This window comes from Pagrus major, chromosome 6 (assembly GCF_040436345.1).
Source record: "Pagrus major chromosome 6, Pma_NU_1.0".
NCBI classification, from domain to species: Eukaryota; Metazoa; Chordata; class Actinopteri; order Spariformes; family Sparidae; genus Pagrus; species Pagrus major.
In genome coordinates this window covers 30,302,892-30,320,016 of record NC_133220.1, presented here as the reverse complement: position 1 = coordinate 30,320,016, position 17,125 = coordinate 30,302,892, and the positions used below count along the sequence as shown (strand labels likewise).

The 17,125-nt window shown below is 41.5% G+C and overlaps 1 protein-coding gene across 11 annotated transcripts in view; it reads left to right on the top strand.

The window, feature by feature from the left end:
* The window catches only part of foxp1b (forkhead box P1b), a 164,420-nt gene that overhangs the window by 48,667 nt on the left and 98,628 nt on the right, over positions 1 to 17,125 (top strand). For all 11 annotated transcript variants that reach the window (XM_073467781.1, XM_073467780.1, XM_073467783.1 and 8 more), the window contains one exon: positions 11,128 to 11,200. The gene's annotated coding sequence lies outside the window, so the exon portion shown is untranslated. Of the gene's footprint in view, positions 1 to 11,127; positions 11,201 to 17,125 lie in introns of those variants that run through there.

Below are 17,125 nucleotides of genomic sequence, written 5' to 3'. Positions count from 1 at the left end.
GCAGCTCTTACTTGAACACATCTTCACTCTCACACCTCCTTCATCATCCTGGCAGTGATACTGTAGGTCAGACATTGAGACACAAAGGGACAGTTAGAAGAAGGACAGCAGGGCAGGAGAAGGCCCCGGCCACTATGTGACAGGGTTAAACATAGTGAAGGATTGTCAGTACAGGCTGTGACATCTGTAGTTACCACCACCACACACTGTAATTAAGAGGAATCTCCAATTTTTAATTCTATATGCTGTGCAATAACAGCCCCCAGTAATGAATAATTGAAGGAATAAGGGAGGCTGTTACTCAACGCTTTTTCACCTTGCGTTTAAATTTAGCTGGTGTCATTGTCCAGCAGTGTGATTAATAGTTTATCAGTCTCGACTATACATCTCCATGAAATATCTCTTTCCATCTGTCATTAAACTGCACATGGAAATTGGTTAGATTTTCAATCAGGCATAGCTTAGACAAAAAAAAAAGAGGGAAAATTATTAAAGGAAATAGCCATAAAGATGTACTCACAAGCAGGTAAGGCTGTGACCCAATATAGAACATCATTTATGGAATAAGTCTTTGTAGCACTATGCATCTGCACACTTCTCCCTTGAAAAATGATACTTTTTTGCATGAAAATTGGATTGAGAGCTCATACAAGGCACAATGTGCACACTAGATGTGGTTTTAAATGAGCCAGAGGTATGTAGCGGTGAAAGTGAGTTGTGAGAGAGGGGCCTACCGCAAGGGGTTGACCAGTGAGCCAGAGATTGGCTTGCCTGTCAAATAAAGATTAGGCCCTTATTTCACCATCTAATCCCTGTAAATCTCTTATGGAGGAACTTGGGCCGTTCAGGGCTTTTAATGGAGCAGCAGAAGATTCACAGGCTGCGTGTCTTCCTTATCTGTGAATGTACACATGTAGATACAGCAACCTGCCGTCCCTCTTTAGTCAGTGTGTTTAAGTCGGGATTACAAAGCAGTTTACAGTGAAACAAGGTTGTGCGATTTTTTTTTTTTTCATGATATCGTTCATTTTTTTGTTAGCTTTTATTGCTAACAAGCGACCATAGCACTGGCGGTTAGATTTAGCTTTAACTTGGTGCTGTAATGTGACTTCCTTGGCTTAATTTTCTCACATTTAGTTATTGAATGTCTCCAGTTTTTTTCCCCCTCAAATATGCTGAACATTCTTTTTATTGAATTATTAATGTGTATATTGAATTATTGAAGGAAGATAATTTCTGATCAGATTAATATTAACTCCCTGTGAAATATTAATGGCTGATGTTAAAAACGATGAACTTAGGGATCTATTAATATAATCATAAACAGACACAGTAAAAAGTGGCATGGAGTCAAATGTGCTGGAACCGCTCCGATCCCTTTTAATGCGCTTTCCCTTGAGGTCGCTGAATATGAAATATTGCACGTGTCGACTTTGTGCTCAGACGCTCGGCTCGTGTCATTGGCCAGTCCTGCCCCGGGGCTGATGGCGGTGTCACAGGGGGGGCATTCACCAGCATTTGTCTGCAGGTTATCATTGTCACCTTGTCCACTGATGACCTGAACTATGGCCAGGGGAAAAGTTGCAAAGATGTTTTGGTGTTAATATTGGGCTGGCCCTTTTATCACCCCTGCTGATTGGCAGAGCTCCTCTGCCAGCTCTAGTATTCAGCTCCACCTCCCTGCTCTCGCTCTGAGGGCGGGTGGCTGAACTCAGATCAGATTGCTGTCTGCTTTACCTCGTTTTTTTTGTCACTAAAGGTGTCACAAAGTAAATTTCATCGAGCAGGCCTAGAGGAGGTTAAATCTAGTCTTTTGTCAGTTTTGATTAAAACTCTCTTTTAGATTAATGATATTCAGCAAAGATTTGATATATCATTTGCAATTCTTTGGTTTGTTATTACGAACTGCCGATTGTATTCATAAAATATGGAAAGCAGAAAAAAATAAACCATTATTGTAACATAATGGCAAGCACCTAGGAAATATGGTTACATTAATTATGTTTTAAATGCTAATGCCAGTGAAGAACATAATAACCAAGACATGAAAGAGTCTCTATTCAAAATCTGATAGCCAGGGAGAAGCAAATTATTTCAAATATTTGATATTTAAATTATTTTCAAATGAACAGAGACATGAGTAGAGCAGAGGCGAGTAGTTTCCCCTGGTGATCCTCCGGGCGTCTTTGTTTCCTTGGTGTGTCTCCAGCTCATTAATGTTCCAAGCATGTGAGAGAACCAGACCATACTGCGTAACCCATAGCTGGGTGACACCTCGGGCCCCAACACACACATATACAGTACACACGCACATACACAAGAATCCCTCAGCCGTTTAAAGTCCACTGGCTCTTTCAGGAAGTGATGGCCGCCGAGCTGTCCTGATTAAAATGACAATAGTCTAATTAACTCGACCTCAGTCTCAGCGCACTAAAACGGCTGATGGCTCGTCGGTTCCTGTTTGAAAACCCTTTGTCTCCTCATCGTCCAAAAATATGACTTTTTTTTCCCTCCCCAGCAAAATGCCTCAACCCCGTTTGACGAGATTTGCTAATGGCAATTATTTCTCATAAGCTAATTAAATCTAGGCAAAGTTTTCCATCCTTTTTTTTCCTTATGTGCAATCCTCCAGGGATTTATCATTTGGGGGTTCAGTATCACAAGCACCTTCAAGCTATCTCGGTCGTTTAGATTATATACAATTCCAAAGTGGTGTTTTGATGTTTAACCTGATTTTATTTCAAGCATTTTAGTCATTTCCCACTTCAGTCATCTCTGTGAGTGTACATTGGCTTCTACTCCACTGGTCAACAGGCCAAACAGCTGATAGAAAAAGGCCAGAGTTGGCACACTCAAGCAAAGGAGTCAGTTTTATAATCTCTCACCCGCTGCACCCGACAATATTTGAAAATGAGACTTCACTTGCGCCCCCATGATTCCTTTGCATTATTTGATTGACTCATCTAAAGTGCCAAGGAGAGAAAAAAGAACAACAACATAAAAAAAAAACTTTAATGACCGAAGAAGAAACCGCTTTTTGTTCTATTATCCTTCTGTTGGTGATTAAGGTCTATAGGGAGATAATTACGCTTTAGTCTGGAGTTAATGAAACGAAAACTTCTCTTTTCTTGTGAAAGAGGACGGGCAGATCTTTTGTACTGCTATCTCGCAGACATCTCCCACCCTTGACAAGGCACGGGGAGAATTGGTTTTGTTTTAAGGTTGCAGCCCCCTCCGCTGCCTGTCAGTCTGTGGCTGATATGAGCGATCTGTGAATGAAGCCCCGAGTCAATGAGGTCTGTCTCCGCTGCACTGTTGCATCTGCCTGCCTGTGAACATCAAATGAAAACATCACAACAGGTCATGTGGGATATGCGGCTGATTTGAATAAAAAGAATACATCTTCATTCTATAACCCTCGTTGTAGTGTTGTTACAGCACTTACAAGCATGTGTTCGCCATCAAATGACCCCGCTCTGCTGAGCATAAAAGGAACGCACGGATTTGAATTTATCACACGGCAGCACGGGAGCCATATGTGTCATCTGACTTGAGACGCCTCCTCGGAGCACACGGAGGTGTTGACCGAGTCGTTGTCTGGTATGCCCAAGCTGCACGGCGCAAGTGGTGGCCAGAGAGCACATATTAAACTGTCCTTGTGGAAGTTCACATCTGGTGTGTGGAGCTGTGAGTGTGTGTGTGTGTGTGTGTGTGTGTGTGTGTGTGTGTGTGTGTGTGACTGTGGGGCAGCGTCCCCCCTCCGCCAGCACTCTCACATTTCATCATCTGTTCTCCAGCGCCAGGGTGCTCCGGCACAAGTTGGCCGCTCTGGATCCATCTGTTGTTATTATTTTCCACTGATAATTGGCTTGAACAATGGAATGCCTGTGTCCCCCTCGCCTTTGAAACCCTACACCCTGTTTATTTTCCAGAGCTCTCGTTTCTGCTCTCTGACTCCCCTCAATTTCTTCCTCTCTTCCCCTTTTTTACAGCCTGCCTTCACCCAGTGTCACCTCTCCCTTTCCCCGTGATCCATTCGAGAGGGTTTCACATGAAAATGACATATTTGACTGGCCACATCAGTATGTGTCACTCAGCATCTGACGCCACTCTGCAGATTTTCTGGAGGGGCTCAGCTCCCATTCTCCTCATTTTTTTTTTTTTTTTTTTTTTTACTCTGACAGCGCCCCCCTCCTCCCTCCCTCCCCTCCAACACCACACGCTTCTGCATTCCTGTCCTAAATGAGAAAAAAAAGCAGAGGGGAGACAGACAGATAGATGAAGAGAATAAGAGAGGGAGGCTTTAGAAAGAAAGACATGGACAATGGACCTTAGTATAAATCAATTTTTATGCTGATTAAAATTCAGCTTTTATTTTTTTCCCATTTCCAGCAGGAGGAGTGTGGAGGAGCAGCGTATATAAAGATGAATTAAAGGATCACAGGTGTATTTTTTTTTTTTTTTTAAATCCAGGACATAATTTAATGAAAAGCCACACCAAAAAAAATGACCTACTTAAATTAATTAAATTTGATATTTTATATTTTAATTAGTGTTTTAGGTTGTAATTAAGCAGTTTCATGTTGAAGTCTTCATGCTCTGGTCACATCCTTGTATAGTTTTGTTTTAATATGAGACAGTGAGTTTTATCAACAATCTGACAAAGTCTATTAGCAAAATAATTAGCTTTAAGTCTTAGTTAAGTTTGTTTAGTCCACAAAACATTTCTGGAACTTCACGGCAAAACAGCACTGCAGCGTTCTCTTAAACAACTGAAGTAGATTGGGACTTTAAAACACAATAAAAAACATAAAATGTCTCCATACAGCTTGTCAGCTGTACACAAGCTCATGCACTCACTTCAGAAAAGGGTGCAAGCTAATGCTTTAAGCTTAGCTGCTACAGTGAAGACTGAAAAAGGTGTAAATAACGTCTTTCTAATCCATTTGGGATCTTAGGTCTTCTGCAGAGTTGTATTGTTTTTTTCTCTACTTGTTCTTTATACGTTTTAAAGCAAATCCCCATCTACTTCAGTTGTTTAGGAGAAGGCTGCAACGCTGCAAACTTTTGCAGTGAAGAAGAAAAATAAATATTTTGTGGACTACGAAACTTTCCCCAACTTTCCATTGGCATGAAGATGAGTAGATAATGACTGAATTTTCCTTTTTGGGTGAACTTTTTCTTTGAAAGTAGAATTCTCATGTACAGTATCTGACAAGATAATCATAGCAGAAAAAAATAGTTTCATTTAGGAAATCTTTGCCCTTTTTTTTTTTTTTTTTTACTACAGCTTCTCTACAAACTTCTGTTCTTCTCATTAAGGACATTATTACGGATTGAGGAAGTATTTTCTTTTTTTTCTCTCCTTCCCCTTCCTTTTGTTCTGCCTCGTGTGACCGTGTTGATGTTCATTTGTTCTGCCTGCTCTTGTCTAATTAAAAGAGGCCAGGACAGGTAGGGCTCTCAGCAGGCATCTGCTCTGTGCCAGTTCTTCATTTGCTGAGTGTTTGTGTTTATGCAAAGGGGCCCTCTTCCTGCATATTTAATCTGGAGCAGGGCACCAGCTTTTGTTGTGTTAGGCCCACATACCTCCAGTCCCTCTCAACACTGCAGCCTGGACTCTGGCTCTCTCACTCACTCACACACACACACACACACACACACACACACACACACACACGCAAACACACTCAACTACCACACACTACTTCAACTACTCCATACCTGCTACTTTCACTGGCAGCTTTCTCCTCTTCTTCAGAAGTGGATTTGAAAACACTCGCTGCTTGGAGGGATTCTGCATCAATACACAGTTTCATGAACATGATAAAAGTCTGTTTAACTGTTCAGGGGTAAGTCAGTAAAGATTTCATTATCTTTCCACACTTTTCTTCTCCTCCTGCTCACGCCTTTTATGGGACGCTGGTGGATGTGTGTGTGTGCATGTCCTCCATGCGGATGTGTTTTGTAGGTGTGTTCTGTAAGTGATTGACAGAGGTGGTATATATGATGTACAGTAGATACAAAGCAATGGGTTTAACTAGAAGTCCTGAGGATGAGTAATAACGAGTTTAAGTTGTTTGTAGTGCTGAAAAGATTTTTTTTTTTTTTTTAAAGAAAAATAAATATTTTCTGCCTCCAGCTTTTTCTATCTAAGAATTTTTATTTTGTTTTGTATTTTTTTCGGCTTATGTAATCGTAAACGAAATATTTTGGGGTTTTGGACTATTTGTCAGATATAATAACTAATTACAAAATAAAATAAATAACTTTCAATATGTCATTTTGAGTTTTTCAGAAATTGTGGTGGACATTTTTCACTATTTACTGACACTGATGAGATAAAAAACAAATGACTTAATAATCAAGACAGTAGTTGACAGATTCATTCATAACTAGAATGGCACTCAGTAGAGTGCATACCTCCACCAAGGCCCAACAGTCCCCTTTAATTTAATCAAGGCTAATCCAATATCAAATAAAGCATTTAAATCCACTAGATCCAGATTTTTATTTGGATCTGCATCAAATCAAAGAGTCCATAGTCCAAACAAATGGGGTGCAACATAACACCAGAGTAACTGCTAACTGGTGCTAACTGTAGCTGCCATTAGCTAGTAAGCTCAGTTAACTGTGCAGCTAGTAGTCATATTAGATGACTCTGCTGGACTGGGAGCTTGGCACACCAGTACAGCGTTGGTGGTGTTGCTATCAGATCACCTTTTGGGGTGCAAACTAGTGAGGGACTAGCTGGTTAGCATGCTAACAACAATAGATATCTCTGTCCTCGACATAATGTCAAAGCTGTTATTTCTTCACCTTCTGTTGATCATTTCAGTTAATTTTTCAATGTTTTAAACTAAAACTTTTAAATAAAGTGAGAAAAAAATCCTGGATCCGTCCCTTTATCTGGATCCACACCAAAAGTTAATGAGGTGTATTCTGTGCCGAGACCCATCCTCCGTCCAAGTTTCATCTTAACCCTGTCAGTAGTTGTTGTGTAATCCTGCTGACAAAACATAACCTCCTTGGTGAAGGTAATAAAATAATTGTTTGTCGCAGCCCTAGTTGTGTGTGGGTGTTGAAACTTCAAGTCTAAATGCATTCAGCACAGAAATTAGAGATGAAGTTTGTGCGTTCAGAGAGCCTGAATGAGAAGATAAACTTTGTTTTGTCATCAGTAAATCTTAATTGCAATGACAATGAACAAAACTGATGTATAGTTTCACCTTAACCTGTAAGTTTAAAACTCACAAATGATCGGAAAACCTCAGCCTGCAGTTACACTGTATTTGCGTAGCCCAGATGTGGGTGTGCTGAAGGTGTATACGTGTGAGCTAACGTGCACAAATCTTTCCTTTTGTCAGTGCAGCAGCAGGGTTGGAGGTTGGAGGTGACAGTCAGCTCTAACCCCATGGTGATGCGTGAGGGTATTAGTTCCTCCCCTCACTCGTCGCCTCTCGATCTCCCTTTGTCTTTGTCTGTGGAAATGGAATCTACAGCTTATTGATATTAATAGCGCGCAGGATCTGTGGTCGGAGAGGAGCCGGGACCTGGGCGAGAGTGGAAACTTGATATGGCGGGGTAGAATTGACAGTCCTCCTACTTGACAAGGTGGAAAAGGGGTTGGTTATAAAAATAGGATTGCATAATGTATGTGTGTGATTAGGGTTGAACTTTTTTGACTGATGTAATTTCGAGTGTGAGACTTGTTTCATGTGATGGGATCCTGAGCTGCCCCGGCTGTGACTCCTCAGCAGACACAATCACTCACAAAGTTTTCTGATGTTTTGTCTCATGGATCAATAGATTAGACTTCCCAAAGACACTGTGCACTGGATATCAACCTGATAGGACTTTTTGTATTCAATGAGCTCATTTAAATAGTGTGAAGAAATGTGTGGCCTTGTTTGTTTTGGGTTTGGAGTGAAATTCCACTTCCTTGGTATTAAGGCTGCAAAGCTCTCTGTGTGCACTCTGTGTACTTTGTTCTTAGCTCAGCAAAATGTGAGGGCAGGTCCAAAGAATCTGGGGGATCAGACAGGCCTGACATTCACCAGACTGCACTGCTGCCTTTTAAGCTTAGAAAAAAAAAGAATCAGAAAAAAAAGCAGGCAGAATAAGGGCCGGCTGGATTGAAGTTGGGTTTAATTGGTGGGTTTTGAGTCTGTTTGCGTGTCAGAAAGTGCTGTTGTTTACAGTCTGTGTGGGTGTTACAATATAATGCCAGGATCCTGCCAATCACATCAAAAACATTGCTTGTTTTTTCACTTTTTTCTGTTCGAATGCTGACTTTTTTTTTCGTCTTTACGAGTCTTAGCCATGTTTTTCATTTAATCAGTCCTTCTTAATAAAAGAAAGAAGAAGAAAAGAGGGGGAAAATAGTGTGCAGTCAGCCCTTTCAACAGCAGCAGATCAGATCGTACAGTGAGCAGCTGCGTTTGTTGAGAAGTGAGTCATGCTTTAGATTTTCCTGTGTTTCAGAGCACAGACAGTGACTTGGAAAATCTGCTGCACACACCCTAAAAACAAACACCAGTGACCCTGTATATAGATATCACTGACTCGACACAACTACGCCCTCTTCTTATTTACACAATGCTCTTAATACGGATCCACCAGCCTCGAGGAGTGTTAACCAGGGCCACTGCTTTTCTTTTTTTTTCTTTTAGTCACACACATGTAGGCCCAGGCATGATAAATAGGTAGTGTGAATCCATTCAGATGCTGATACTAAGTGATCGAAACATCCTGCACAGGCTGTAAAGAAGCGAGAGACAACTCTGGCAGCCTCCTATTGACAACCATTGAGTTGAGCATTAATTAATATGGTAATGATGTGTGAAGGTTCATTAACGAGCCGCCACAGAAGTAGCCACAGATACAGTATTAAGCGTGCTCGGAGTAATTAATGGAATAACTTTACTTAGTGGTAAATATTCATGGGGCCCTCATCTTTTTGTGTGCGCCGTGTGAAGAGAGAGGAGAGCCTGTCCATTAGAGGAGCTGAAGAGCTGTCCACAGTGAATGCGGGCCTTTTGTTGGGATTGGGTGCGTTTCAGTGGAGGGGTATTAATTCATATTTTGAACATGCAATCTTACAACAAAGCCAAAGGCACCGATAACATACCTGGGACTAGAGAGCATATTGTGAAGCCGTGACCCCCCTCACAAATAGGGAAGTCCACTTCACAGGTTTGTGGACAGAATGAAATGAGTCTTTGTTCGTGCTCAGATGTAGCCACAGCGGTTCATTACCATCGCAAAAAACCCTTCTGATTGTCCATTGCCTCTTAAAATAGGGTGTTTGCATGTTTTTTTTCCCTCCCACAATTACAATGAGGCCTGTGGTATTTGCATAGAGAGTGGAAACATTTATTTGGATCACCTGATCCTCTGAAGGTATCAGGCTAACGGTCACGCACACAAGAGTTGTGACACTTCCACGAGATATTTCTCTGTCAAAAGTCTTTGTTGTGCTATTTTCCACTTTGTTTAACACAGCACACCTACAAGACTTTACAAGAGAACCTTGCAAAATGCTCCTTAGTTTCCTTTGTCTTTTGAAATTGTTGCATTTTGATTCATCTTCTCAGTTTAAGCCTCTTACTGAGCATGCACATAACCCACCCAGGTGGGTAATTATCTCAACCAGGAGTTGTTCTATTCCCTAAAATCTCAATGTGGGAGTGTGTGATGGGCTCGGTTTTCCCAACCGGGCGAAGCAGCGTGTGCTTGTTTATCCTCACCCTACGTTCTCCGCACCCCCACTGTTCTAAATGGCAATATTACAGCCTTGTGCTGTTTGAAATGGAGACAATTATCTGTTTAGGCATTACAAGATGGGCATTATATTACAAGGAGAAAAGGCGTACAGCTGCTATCAGGATCCCGTTGTTGCCTTTTCTCTCCAATACAAATTTTCCGTCATTAAAATGATGGAACATTTATCTAAATGGATGTTATGCGTTGGGTAAACTCATTTAGCTCCCGGGGCTCTTTCAGGTGATGGGAATTAATGATGTTTAGTAGTTTGAAACTGAAAATATCTGTCATTTGTCACCACTCGCCATTGATTTACGATTGCATTGATGATATGTTAATTGAAGTGTAATGAATCACAATAATAGGGTAGTTGGGTGGGAATGGTCCATTTTCGATGATTGTTCAACCCTCAGTAGAGTTCAGAGCGAGCTGCATGTTGACTCGCGTTTTCAACGAGGGCATTTAACACATAATTAATGCTGCAACCGGGCAAGTTGGACCAGTGTGTTTTTTTATCTGTGCTCAGTCTGCTTTAGATAAACACTCGCACAAGCGCCTGGCCGCAGTTTTGACTGCCAAATGTAAACGGCAAAAAGGAGCGGTGGGAGAGGGAGTTGGAGCTCCCCCCTTTCGTATTTGGATATGCTTTAATGCTTTTATTCAAATGCACCTGAGATATTGCCCCACAGTCACTTCTCAGTTTACCATAAAAATAAGATTTTGTTTCCTTCTCTCTTCCTTTTTTTTCTCCTTCTTTCCTTGCCTGGGTTGAGTGCTCAGTTAGGAAAGCTGTGTGCATGCAGATCAGGGCCGCCCAGGGGGAGTTGAGTCAGGGCAGAGCAGGTACAGGTACACTGTGTTCACCACCAGGGGGGGAGCAAGAAGGGCCCCTACTGTGTGCAATATGAAGAGTTTTTGTCTTGCAAATAAACTGCTCGCTCGCATCAGACAGCCCCATTGTTCATTTGCTATCATCGGTGGGTGTAGTTGTAGTTAACAGACAGATGGAAATGTGGACAATAGTCGGCTACAGGACGATAAACGATAGGTGCCTTCTGTCCCGCTCTGAACTGACGTGGTGGTGTAGCTGCAAAGGAAGGTAGGCCGACTGACACAGCTTCATTGAAACAAAGGAAAGCTAACAGCACAGGCATGCAGTGAATTGATCTCTATCTGACAAACATTTATATGACTGTTTGTGCGCTGCTATAAATTCTGATCAAAAGCAACTTGTGGGCAACCTGTGGGCTGCGTTGGTTTACACCCAAGTACTCTGTGTTCCTTTTGGGTGCTGATGACATGGCATATGATCTGCAGAGGTAATTATTTCATAACACTAAGTAATTCTCTATGTCTCCGCAGGGCAAGGAGGCTGTTTTTTCACCACCACGGCTGGAACTGAAGATTGCTTTAAATAAGCAAGTCATCGGAGAAGGTAAACACACAATCATTCACCAGACTGCAGCCTTCTGCATGTATGCAAATGCTGTATTGAATTGGCTTAATAATTAACTGAATGCGGTGTGGTTGTCTTGTTTGTGTACTGTATTTTGAGCCTGAGGGTGGGAGGGTTGTTACTGGTAGCGGTGCGGGGGGCTCGACAGGTGCACTCTGTCAGTGTTTTGAGTGGTTTTAGCATGGCGAGTAATAAGAGGACAGTTCACCTGAAGGTCAAACTGGACTTAGTAAGAAGTCAGAGATTGTGAGTTAGCTTTATGCTGCTCAGTGTGGAGATATCTGTCTGTTTGTGCATGTTGACATTTGTCGGGAAAAGCTGAAATATGGTAATGCCATGTTTACCAAACAAGAGGGGGGAGGTTTACCTCACTCAGTCATGCTATCGTTGAGATCTCAGCCATTCTGGTGGATATCTCGTGTTTGTGCCTCACACCCGTCTCCCTATCTGAGGAGATTTGGGGCCCCCAGGATGTGAACTTTTGTCTGGAGTGATCTGGTGAGGTGGAGTGTTTGTGTTTGTGTGTGTGTGTGTGTGTGTGTGTGTGTGTGTGGGGGGGGGGGGGGGGGGGGGGGGGGGTCTTAACACTTCAGGAGCTCAGGGCTTCGGAGGAGGAGTGTGTCTGTTTTCTGTCTCGTACAGCTTCAACCTCATTTCTTACACTCATTTTCTTTTTTGTCTGTATCATTTCTTCCTCTCTGTCTCTCCCTCCATCAACATGTTGTGACTTGTAAGTAGGACATGTGCAGTGATGTGCCAAATAACGACTGTACATTTGAGCAGTGTGTCGTCCTCGTTAGAAGATATTACAGACTGTTCGAAGCAACAATATATGTGAAGTGTAACTTGAGTTCCGCAAGTCATAATTTTTGGGATTGCAGCTAAATATTTTGACATACACATTAGTAAAATTGGGAAGCACAGCACTGCTTATTCTCAGTGTTTTTTCTTGATGAAATATCTGTTTTCATAGAGTCATTTCCCTTTTCTATCTTGCTATAAACTTATACTAACAGTTTACATTATGTTTTGTGATCAAGGTCCAGTTTGAAGGATTTAGTGGGATGTATTGGCAGAAATGAAATATTCATAATTATATGTTTATTATTGTATAATCACCTGAAACTAAGAATTATTGTGTTTTCATTACCTTAGAATGAGCTTTTTATATCTACAGAAAAAGCAGGTCCTCTACCACAGAGTCCGCCATGTTGCACTGCCATTTTTTTACAGTAGCCCAGAAGGGACAAACCAAACACTGCCTCTAGAGAGGACCATTCACAGTTTTCTCGTTTTTAGCAGCCCCCATAGGGAAGGATTGTGATGATGAGTATTTTGGGCCGATGGACGATGCCACCGGCCCAACCTAATAGCTATCGCTATTAGTAGTCGATGGTTGACAGCCTGACCATCGTAACATTGTGATTCAAAAGGCTCCCCACCAGAGAGCACAATTAAGAGGCGTGTCCCCTCAGGGTTGCCGTAGGGCAAGAGTTGTTGTTTGTAATATGTGGAGAGAGGAAATGAAAAGAAGTATGTAGCTGCTCAGTGCACTAACATTACGTCTCCATGTCCCATTTATTCTTTTCTTAAACCAGCTCAGTTAGGAGAACCCTCGGTTAAATTTGTTGCAGCAGTTTTATGCGTATGAGGCTGAATAAAGCTAAGTTACCGACATGTGCTGCGAAGACCAGGATGCTTTTAAACCTGGCACAGGGATGTATGTCGGTGGTAACAGGAGTTTCCTCTGCAGGGTGAGACAGTTTGAGATTCATGTCAGAGCGACGGTGGGCAACAGCGGCGGCTACAGTAATGAGCTAATAAGCAACTGTTGCCTTACGACAACACTGAGGGGACATGCTGTCTCAAATTTGTATACAACAATGTCATCTTCCATCACAATGTTTCACTGTAGACATCGTGTAATGCCAATTCTGCAGACATCACCCAACCCTACTGCAATATGCCACTAAATCCTACACTAGACTTTTAAGTTTAAACAATATGCTAAATGTGGACATTTTCTTGTCACAAACTTTTCCCAGAAGGAATTCCAAAGGACAAACAATTTAGCATTTGCATTAGCATTGCACAATTATACAATTAACATGTCATTAACCTAACTACTTCCTACATAGAAGGGTTGGTTTTCAAAAGTATTGATACTTCAATACTTTTTCGACACCACTTGTTTAAAACAATATGATATCCACATTTAATAGTATTGAAAGTACAGAAGCTAAAAAAAAATGTAAAATCATTCTATTTACTTTTTTTTGTCTTGCTCTGGTATCGTAAGAAATATCAAGTAGGGATCAACTATGTTTTTTTTTCAGGGCCAATACCGATTAATAGTAACCAAGGAGACAGTTAACCGGTTATTGGAGCTGATATAGATTTGCAGTCAAAATTAGTGTCAAAGTTGAAAATAACCAGTGATGTAATGTAACGAATACAGTTTACTCAAGTACTGTACTTAAGTACAATTTTGAAGTACTTTAATATTTCTGTTATCTGCTACTTAATACTTCCCCACTAAATTTATTTGATAACTTTAATTATTTTGCAGATTGAAATTATTTATTGCTGATAGGCTATAACTTGTGACATGTACTGTAACCATTCTGATAGTGTTGTGGACGCGACAGTCAGTGAGAACACAGAATGGTGACTGCAAGCAGAGAAAGGATGCTGCATCGGAGCCAAAGTAGTGCGTTTTCAAATCAATTTATTGTAGTGACACAAAAACCACTGATTATCAGAAGTGTGCTGAATATCTGCCTGTTTTTGGCCAGGCCGAAAATCGGTCCATCCCTAGTATCAAGTATCTTTTTTTAAATACTTATATTGTATTGAAGTTTTAATTGTGTTATCATGACTACCAAAAAAAGCCATCAGTAATAAATCATTTTCCTCTTGAATATTAACTGCTGCAGCTTCTTCGTCGAGTTTGGAAAGAGCAAAAGCAGCAGTCATCGTAACATTTAGCAATATCTGCAGGACTCTCTTCTTCCCCACAATCTGTTAAGCAGCCCGTACTCCTCTTTTATTTGATCCAGACAGTCACCCACACATTTGGAAAACAGAGACTTGGAGAAAATGGAAGTGTTGCTGCTGTTTATCTGGAGTGCATTCTCTGCATAGTAAGGTCCACTCCAGCAGGCCCCTCAGCTGCTCGCTCCAGATGTAAGATCAGCCCTGAGAACTTCCAAATGGCAGTGTAATTAATGTTAATGTGGCAAAATCAGCCTAATTATTGACACAACTTTCCAATGTGATTTTGATCGCATCACTAATGCTAAATCCCTGTGGCAGCTTATGGGATTACTATGTCTTGGTGTTTAAAGCTCTTTTAAAGTGCAATAGACTCTAATAAGTGTTTGTGTGTGAAAGCAGGGTGTTGACTTTTTTATTGTTAAATCTTTGCGAATTACAAAATAGGAATTTGAGACGGAGGGAGAGCCTGAGAGCAAAGTTCTGATGTAGATCTGTGGAATACTTCTCATCATATGGGCATATCTATGTAATAGGGCTGCCTCTGATATGCGCCAATTTATTCAGACCTGATGGCATCCAACTTTCCAGAAGAGAGTGCCTCCACTTAGAAGAATCCACAGACGCCCAAAACATACGTCTCTGTTTTGAGGGCTTCAAAATGCTATCGCCTCATGGTGGACTTCATTTGAATTTCATGAATCTGTGTAAGGGAGTGGAGAAGACATCATGCAAACACTCCGTTTCTTGTAATTCTCCCATTGCTGTAAATGCTTTGGTTTATATTGCCTTAGTTTGTAGCTGTTGAGGTTGCTTTGTTTAATCCACTTTTTATGGAAGTGTTAAGAATAAACAAGTGGATTCATGAGTTGGACCCGCAGAAAAGGTCGTGTGCAGATTTATGCTGGGATGAAAATAGGGCCTCTGTAATCGTTCCCTTGACTGCATTTATTGCTTACTTTAAAAAAGTAATTTCTTTATATCAGCATCAAGCTGAAAATTGCCATGTATTAGTATTAGGCTTGGTAAGCTTCTAATTCTGTGGCATTTACAGCCGGCTGTGTTTCCATGCATTTATAACACTTTGATTCTTAAGAGCTCCTTTAATCGCTTATGCCTAGCTCGGAACATAATAAACAACTCGCTGTAGCAAAAGTGCCACATGGGGGAGATTTCCAGCAAGAAAGTTAAACGCTTTCTGTCGCTGGCAGTTTTGTTGCTGTGTTTTTCATGCACTGTAAGTGCCGTAATCTACTCTCTGAGCTTGGCTGCTGTAGTTAAAAACAGTGACAGGCAGAATAGATGCAAGGCAGCGTGAAAATGAAAAATTATCGTCCCTACAAAGACGTTACAATGGAGACCGAGGCGGAGACATAAAGCCACGCCGTGCTTCTGCCTTTTCCTGTTGATTGAGATCACAGGATGTGTCAAAGCCTTCTAAACACCCTCACCTGGCCGCCGTCTGCTTTCCCTATCTGATGCTCTGCTCCCGTGTCGGCATCAGCTGCTATCAGAACACACTCTGGCAGATCGCCCGCCTCGGTATTGTCTGGCTAAACAGGTTGCACAGTTAAATGCACGCCTTATGCTGAATACATTATGTCACCCAACGGAGCAACATTCTTATTTCCTCTTGCATCTCCTACAACTTTCATGTGAGTTATCTTCTGCTGTGAGGTAGAAAGAATTGCCCGGATAATGTTATCACAGATGTGTTATCTCAAAGCTACTTAAAGTATCTTTTTGGGGACGAAAACGCGTTTGGCAAGTTTCAATTTCTTTTTCTATCAGCATCAAACAGACATGTCTCCTCTTGGTCTGGAACATATCGATGGATGTATAAACTATGGTCTGCTTGGAGAGTGAGGAGCTCTGATAACGTCAGCCTGCTACCAGGTGCAGACGGCTAACGTGACACGGCCTTTGTGCGAGATTGACTGCGGTGACAGAAGTAAGCAAATTCCATCCGCAGATGAGTTGTCTTACAGCAAGATGAAAAGAAAATCACAGAAGTGAGAAAAGGTGTCAGAGCTGTTCTTTTTTAGCTTTGGCCTTGTGTCTCTGCCTCAGAAAAGATGAAATAGAACTAATAACCTGGATTGATTTGTTGTCTTCTGAGCAAAATGACTATACAGAGGGTTTTTTCGTGGCCGGCATCTGTCAGACTGCCTTTACTGCAAAACAATATACTGTACTGCAACTGGTGGAATATCAAATATAACTTAATATATGTACATGCTGGCCCTGCTCCCAAAATCAATATCATACATTTCTATATTATGACACATTAAAAGAACACTTGTTTACGGTTTCCAGAAGGTCTCTGACTATGTAAGGAGACTCCAAAAAGTTCCTCCGAGGCGCAGCGATTCTTATTTGGATAGTTTTGACTTTGTTGCAATCACGTCATGTCATGGTAAATATCACTTTGGCAGTCCTTTGCTTTTTCTCCGTTTATTTTAGAAAACAAATCCCTTTTAGGGATAAAGCACCTGGTGGGGCTACTTAATGGAATGGCTTCAGCCCTACGCAAATAAACAGCTTGCATTTTTGGTGTGAGATTAGGAATGAGGCTGAGAGCGAGCGAGAGACAGAGAGCTGGAGCGAGGTGGGTAAAAACCAAACAAAGAAAGTCAACATGTGGAGAGGACAGAAGTGGAGGAGTTGCACGTTTACTTCGACTTCCGACTTTAGTTTACTGTATGTATAATACGTCTATAGAAATGCACGTTAGCATCGGCACATTGTGAGCTTTGAACCTCGGTTAGACTTTCCTTTTTCAGCTTCATGCTGAGTTAAAGCTCCTTTTTTGAATAGCTGACCAGTGAGTCAGCAGTAGGATATCATTCAAAAGGGCTGGAAAAGAGTCTTTGTTTTCCACTCTTGCACTTCCAAAAACAAGCGGTTATG